The sequence below is a fragment of the Diorhabda sublineata genome, chromosome 1 (genome assembly GCF_026230105.1).
Source record: "Diorhabda sublineata isolate icDioSubl1.1 chromosome 1, icDioSubl1.1, whole genome shotgun sequence".
NCBI classification, from domain to species: domain Eukaryota; kingdom Metazoa; phylum Arthropoda; class Insecta; order Coleoptera; family Chrysomelidae; genus Diorhabda; species Diorhabda sublineata.
Genome location: NC_079474.1, coordinates 5,900,340 through 5,908,809, shown reverse-complemented (window position 1 = coordinate 5,908,809; position 8,470 = coordinate 5,900,340).

Genomic DNA, 8,470 nt, shown 5'->3' with positions numbered 1-8,470 from the left:
CGCCACAACAAAGTGAATTAAATGGCGTTAATTGTACCTCATCGAACGTTCACTATATAGTGACGTCACTCGCAGCTCATTCGTGTACCTGTTTCCGATCACATTACGACATGTTCCAATTTAATAAATTCATTTTTTCAAAATTATCGTTTCTAGAATTTTTCAGACTTTAGTGATGAATGAAAATCAGTATAAATTTATTTTTTACTATTATCACTTACCCATTCTTTGTAAGTGACATTTTCTATTTTTAAGTTTGAATGAAAATATGGATAGCCTTATGTCGGTAAAACAAAAATTTAACCTTTTCACTGCTAGTATTACTTTATCGATAATACCTGAAATCCATTAGAATATGTTTATGGGTCATGTTGAGCAGTTACAGTTGAAAATATTGAGCCCCACCTTGGGGGTGGAAGGCACGGACTAAAATGAGGTGAAGCCAGGATAGCTTCACTGGCCCAAATATAGGAGGGCATTTCGCAGTGAAAAGGCTTCAAATATTTCTTAACTATGCTACGAAAAATATTGAATTTTCAGACAATTTTTTTTTTGTATTTGCTACACTGAAAATAAATCCATAAATCTGTAATTTGTATACAATACAATTCTGCTGAACACTTAATGCCCATTACTAAAGAAACCTAAAACAAATTATGTTATAGATTACATAATAAAACCTATTGAATTATTGTGAAACGACGACGAATATTTCTTATCAAGCTCTTTGTTTGTGAAATTTTGAGGTTAGTCTTTTTCAAAAGCTCGTTAACATCACGTGCATAATTCTGGTATGCATCATCTAATTAAAACCAGATAGTTACATTGTTAGTTAGGATTATTGTCATTTGGAAACATATTTGCAAGAATTGGTATAATTTCTGCATTTAAACTGATTTATTTTTACGATTAATTTCTTATGAATTGTTATGTATTTTTTCGGCTCTTAGGTTATTAAATGCCGCGTGAAATATATAAAATATTTAATAGTTTATTGTTAATAATGTTTAATAGTAGTGACTAATTTTCAAACAAACAAACAAAATGAATTTGCTACTACTAAATACTAAAGACGTCATATTTAAATTAAAAAAAAATGAAGTTAAACAGTAAACTAAACTTTCTAAATGGTAATTTTTTGCTTTATGCAATAAATTAATGAAAATTCCCTGTGTGGGTACTTATGATGACACACTTCTGACACAATCTCTCAGTGTTCCATCGTTTAAAGAAGATTGTTGACTTCCTTCATCTTACGACGACCGCCGTCTCCCTATGGAGGTTGGCGATCCAAATGGCTATTGTCGCATGAGAAACCGCAGCTCTTAAAATTTCTGTAGACGTCTATCCGAGCCATCTGCGCAAGTCATTCAGCCATGAATTTTGTCTACGGCCGACCTACCGTTTTCCTTCGATCTTCCCTTCTATTATCAGGCGGAGAATCTCATTATATCTCCTAGGTACTGCAACTTTCTCTCCTTGATTGTCACGAGAGGTTCTTAATGTTTACCTATTAGTTGTAGTGCCTCTATGTTTGTGTTATGTTCCGTTCAAAATATCCGCAGCATTCGCCTGTAAGCGTACATTTCGAACGCATCAATTTTCTTCTCTGTGGCCGCCTCCGTACAGAAGAACAGGAAAAATGAAACAGCTAAATATTCTAGTCCGGAGTTCCAGGCTGAGGTTGAGGTTTGCCAGAAGTGTCCTCAAGTTGTTCAGAGTTTTCCGCGCTTGCTCAATTCTTGATCTGATTTCGAGGTTTGGGTCGTATTGCTGGTTGACGAGGCCAGGTACCTTTGAGATACACTTGTTGAATGATCTCTCCATGAAGGCTTAGGGTGGCGTTTCTTTGTATTTTTTAGAATACCAATACTTTGGTCTTGGACGTCTTCATATATAAGCCGAATTGCTCGCTATATTCTACAATAACGTCCACAAGAGATTGAATTTCTGGCAGGCTACTGGTCATTAAAACAGTATTATCTTCGTAACGAAGATTGTTTATAAGTTTCTATTGATGTTTATGCCTGCAGTAGTATTCTTGAGTGCTTCGCTGAATACTGCCTCAGACCCTTCGATTTTGACTGATGCTGTTTGGTGCCAATAAAGCCGGTTATGATCTTTAGATTTTGTGCGTCGATCTCGGTTGATTTTAGGATGTTTACCATTTTTTGGTGTGACACACAGTCAAAAGCTTTTTTATAGTCAATAAAACATGCAAATACATCAGCATTCATGTCTCTACATATCTGTAGCTTAACAATTACGTCAAATCAAAACTGATAACGTCATTATTTTCGCATATTATTTATATAATCGACATTTGGAATTAAAAATCGATCTAATTCAGGATTTTCACAATATAATGAATTTCTTGACCGTGTTCTATATATTCAGTTTGTCTAACAGAACATTTGAACTGATTTGAAAAGTATTTCTATGCAAGGACGGTCACCTCAAGTGATTCACGACATAATTCCATATAAAAGCAACAATACCCATAAATATAGGTAGGTTGTTGTCAATATGTTATTAAAATAAATACTTTGTTCATATCAATTCACCATAAACTTCTGATTTGAATATATTACGATGAATTTCGATGCTTATAATTGGAACAAAGAATGGCGTAGCGATTGGGGAGCAAGAGAGGGTGTTATGCCTCGTGCGCTACTCACACAAGGGCGTCAAATGGTTCGCGAAACAATTCTGGAAAATATATTTTAAATATATATGTTGATGTAATAAATGTTTCTACACTTACACTAGCTGACTTTGCTCCCCAACTAACCAGGGAACATTTAAGTTCAAGATTGGGGTAATGTACTTTTCACGGATGAATACAGATTTTGTTTATGTTTAGACAGAAGGATACATGTTTCCAAGTCATTCCTTCAAAAACATTTGGAGGAGGGCTTATCATGCTTTGGAGTGAAATATTCTTCAATTAAATCGAATTTAAATTTAATTGAATATTTTACAGAATTGGTACTGTTACATAAATTACTGAGATTTTAGATTACTGTCCTTGTGCTTACTTTATAGGCAATGACTTTGTATTATTGCATTATAACTGTCGCCACAGAAGTACACCAGTACCCTTAAATGGTAGACTGGCCTGCACGTAGCCCGGACTTGAAGTATGTATCGGACAATATTTACAGAGGGTAAAATCAACATATTTGATACAAGTTATTCTTCAACAACTGCCAGAGGTGTTAATGTTACGGAATTTGGTCAAAAGTATGCACCAGCTCGAGATCACGGTACTAAATTTGATTTGTACTCGTATTATTATTCTAATTCCAAAGTTCTTCATTTAAATGTAAATAGAAAATTCGTAAAAGACGGTTAAATCAATAAATCAATGTATTAGTATTTTTATTCACCCTGTATCAGATACCGTGAATTTTATTTATGAAATAAATAATTTTACTAATATTCCAAAGATTTAGCCCCAACAAATGTTCATTCTTGAATTTATCTTATATTGTACAAGGTATTGAACTTACGATTTTTATAGAAAATAGATTATAACTTTAAATATCTCATAGAACATATCACAACCCTATATTATTGGAATGGGGAAGTCAAGCTGATTCTAAATATGCAATAAAATATGGGATGTTTTATTTAAACAGATGTAACTTCGATATGGCATTCTAAGTGAAGACTAATGATAGCTATAATCCATTAAATTTTCAAATTGATATCTTAAAGGACAAAAGCTTGTAAAAACTATAAAACAAAAATAGAAATAAATAAATAAAGATACAAAAACAACAGAATTTCAATATATAGAAGGAAACTACAAAATTATAGGTATAGTAATAGGTAATAATTGGTATATGAGTCCATACCAAAATTAAACCAGTGTGCAGATATCGATTTGATTTCAATTGGCAAGTGATTGTGCATTTTTTGCATTGTAAAATAGCGAGCACTTAACTAGTTCTGAACTTGGAGTAAGTAGGTAGAGGTTGTGCTACTCAATGAGAACATAATAAACTAAAAAGAAGGTGGTGGATAAGTTCAGTTCTTTGGAAAATGATCTCAGCATAAAATAGGAGGAGCTCAAGGAATTGTACACAAAAAATCCTAGGAATTTTACAGATTCAACGACATCAATGTTGGTGTTATTTAATGAAAAAGACAGCAATGTATTTTTATATGATAAAGCTTTGGTTTTAAAAACATTGAGACAGAGACTAGAATCGCACCGTGATTTAAGGGTGATTAGTTCACTAGATATGGTCCTATGAAGTGCCGCGGGATCAGGGTTGCTCTAAGAAAACTAGTATCGTCTGCAAATAGACATGTTTATAAACAAAGGAAACAAAATAGAGACTAGTACTAAGCCTTGGGGTAATCCACATTCTATTGGCTTCCAACAAGACATCGTTGTATCATCCCTTACAAACTGAACTTTACCACACTAATCAATCTCTCTGTATATAGTGTTCTAGCAAATAGAAATTTAATTATTCAAATTAGATTGATTCATTGAACATTTCGCTATATCCATTCAGGTTGTAAATAACAAAGTGGTCGTGCTTGAAAAGCATGTTAGTTACCTAATATATTAATTACAATGAATTTATATTGGACGTTCACGTACACTTGCAAAAGTTTAAATATTCCAATATACGTGGGCTGTTCTACAAATAACAACATAAAAACCAGTTGATATAACGAGTTTCCATAAATCACAAAGCTCCTAGTACTATATTTCGTATAATTTTTATTGAATTATTTTAATTTTTAATATTATTGAATGCGAAAGTATATAGTATATCCTATAGTCCGGTTAATTTCAGCCATTAACGTGTGGATTTATAGAAAAAAATATTTTTTTTGTACTTTATGAAATTATTAGAACACAAAAAGTTAAACTCGATTTTATTTTTGTTTTAACTTTTGAAACTACCATATAGTAATGCTAAAGGCCGCTTGACATGGCGCAAGACAACGTGCAAGAAATTGAATGCAATTTCTTGCGAAGTAAAAATATTGCATAGACGAATATTGCACATCGCGTGTCTCCTGTCATTCAATCATGGCTGCCACTAAAAAAAATTTCAAAGTGAATTAAATAAATACCTAAAATTTTATTCAATATTTGTGACTGGTTTCAAAATGATGATAATCAAACTAAGTAAGTAAGTAGCGAAGTGAAAAAGTGGACAGTTAATCACAGTCAATAATTATATCTGCTGCTGCTTTCGTTTTGGAGTCTGATGGATAGGTTGGTTATTAAGTCAAAAGTAACTGGATTTCTCTCAAGAATTGCAGTTTGCACGTAATAAGAATGGCACCAAAACGATGATGTTACAATTTCGAGATCTTGCATGAAACATTCATTTGAACTTCATCTGCGCTTGGTTTTTATCAAGAAATATTGCGCCTTACATTGCATTGCACGATGTATTGCACCATGACAAGCGGCCTTAAGCGCTTTGTCTACCTACTTGTTGATATTTTCCACTTGTTTGATTGATTGTATATCAGAAAATTGGAATCAATTAATTCAAGTGAATTAATTTTTATTTTGTATGATAAATAGAAAAACAGCCTATACAGAGGCGGACTTGATACTTTTGACACATTGTGTCAGCACACACACATTATTATACAGAAATTGTGCTGATGCACCACATTTTAGAACCCAAATGTACTGGTTTTCCCCGAATAAATTGCTTACAGCTATGTTTTTAGTATTATCATCATAGTATTCATAGTATTTTTTATTCATAGTATTTTTAAGATGAGAGTAGATAAGTTAAGAAATTTTGTGGCCGATTCCCGCGCATAGAACCGATAATAAGTTCATTTTCATGTCTCATTCATTGTCCCCATAATTCCTTTTTGCTGGTAGGTCACTGTATCTTCTAAGAATAAATATGCTTCATTTCGTCCAAATAAATTTTGAGTCAGGAAAATATTTGAGCAACGCTTCTCGATAAGCATGAATTAAACATCCTCATATAGGCAAATGTACAGGAGGGAGACTTTTTGAAGGTTTTTCGGTTTTCGCTCATATCTACCTCCGCGCTCGCACATGTTGTTTTATGTGCGACGCGCACTGCCATTACTGCCAATTGTATGTAGAGAATGTAATTTCTGATAATAAGAAAGCTGTACTTGATTTTTGTTTGATGGTCGAGGGCCGGATTTAAACGCTTTGCGGGCAGGAAACGGCCCGCGGACCATAGTTTCCCCATCCCTGGTTTATACTTTATGGTTTTGTTTTGCTCGCTTGTTTCAACTATTTTTGATAGAAAATGAACGTCATCTCGTTAATATGTCGTAAAATAAGACTGCAGCGAAAATATATAGGCGAATCTACACTCGAGTCCAAATGGTACAGGTAGAATATTTCATTGAAGGTAAGGAAAAATTTACAACCTCATTTGAGAAAATTTCTGTTATCTGCTCTCTTATTGATTCGGACAAGAATGATCATACATATATTTAGTTACAAGAATAGAGACATACACACAACAGGTGAAGCTAAAGAAAGTGTGTTAAAAATTAATTTATTCCTTACAAATACACCGCAATGTATACATATACATAACTGTACCGTTATGCTCTATTTATTTCTGAAATGTATTATGGAAATCAATCAGAAAATTCCGCTATGTTCATAGAACACGTCAATAATTAAAATGTAATGAAATTTATGAAAAGCTGGTTTCCGAAAATCTATAAAATATTTTAGTGGATGTGCTTTAAAATAAAATCCGGTGTTTATGGTTGTTGACTACTTTTGAAAATATGCAACTACAATTATATTTTTGTTTTTGTGAAAACTATGGTTGAAAATATGTAATTTGAAACTATGTACTGCTATGTAAATAAGTAAATATTGCATCATAAAGTTCTGCTTTTGTTATTTAGTAGGACATAGAAAAAACTACGTTCAGCTAGAAATAATACTTCCTATAGATCAGAAACATAGAGAAACAATAAAAAAAACATGCGTTGAAAGATTCTCACCAAATTTATTAATTATTTAATTTGGTGAGATCAACAGGAAAGCTATCATAGGAACAGTCATCTTTTTTTAAAGATTATTAACAAGATATTTGCTATCGAAGAAATACCACTGAAAAGTTTGCGTGATAGTTCTCAAAAACTATTATTGAAGGTTCATCGATATGTTTTCAAACACCAACAGAAAAAAAAAATCAGGAGCATGATTGCCGATCATTTCAAATTGTGTTTTAACTCCGTCCTGCAACGTATCAAACATCGCAATCGCCGAAGCATATTTCCACTTGAAAAAGTTGATTAAAGGCTACGTCTAAAGTGGATAAATACTGCAAATTGATGAGAAATATAAACAAATAATAAACTACATCAAGTTATTTATTTTAAAAATTTCCAATATTGAGCATTCACTTTGTATAACATTAGATGAAGATACTTTATTAGTAAGGAACAACGCTATTCGAATAAATCAAAAACTCTTGTGAGAATTGAACCTCTAGTGTAATTCGGCATCAACAGAAACGATCTAAATCGTTCTAATGAGACGTATTTGATTATAAATTACTTCAACATATGCTAAAGGTCCTCACTGATTGCTGCCTTGATAAAGTTCATATAATTTGAGAAATAGTATAGATTTAATTATCATTAGCAGTATAATTGAACCGTATATCTCAATATTATACTGTTCCATTCGGCTTCGTAGATAGTTATGTGTATTTGTGTATTTAAGGACAATATCGCATATCATTCGGAACTAATTTGTTGTTTATTGCGATCGAAGACTGCTACTTGTGGTGAGATTAATTAGTGATACAACTAAAGATATAATCAATTCAATTAAAGCTACTGTATTAACCCCGCGTGACAACAGTTATTTTTCGCACCAGATATTTCAAATCAAACTTAATTTATTAATTATAATGAATTAAATTGCATATTAACAATTTTTATTGCCGAAACTCGTTTCATGTTATGGTCACAGTGTTTTGGTATGCCAAAGAGGTCATTTTCATTGATTATTTACTCTTCTATTCAAAAAGTTTAAGGAAATGTGAAAAAATAGATGGTAGATGTTATGTAATGCTGGAGTAGTCTTGCTCCATAGATCGCGCCAAGATTTTTGGATAAGGTTTTTGAAGATGCCCTTACTTTATCAACTAATTCCACAAATTATTTCTGTGAAGATCATTTTGATGTAAGTATCAAACAAAACTTGATGTATATATTTATAAATGTACAAAATCTACCATAATATACCACACATAACATATAAAATGTGACTTAATTACGTTGAAGTTATTGAAACTCTGTAATCGCTAACCTCAAAATCAGTTAAGTATTTTCATTCCACAGTGGGTAACTGCGACTCTCTGACTGGTAACTGCTAATTGAATAGGACTCTGTTCTTCATATAATACTTACAGGTAAGTTCTAACACTGCGAATTTCCGATGAACAAAAATAGGTGTTCATTG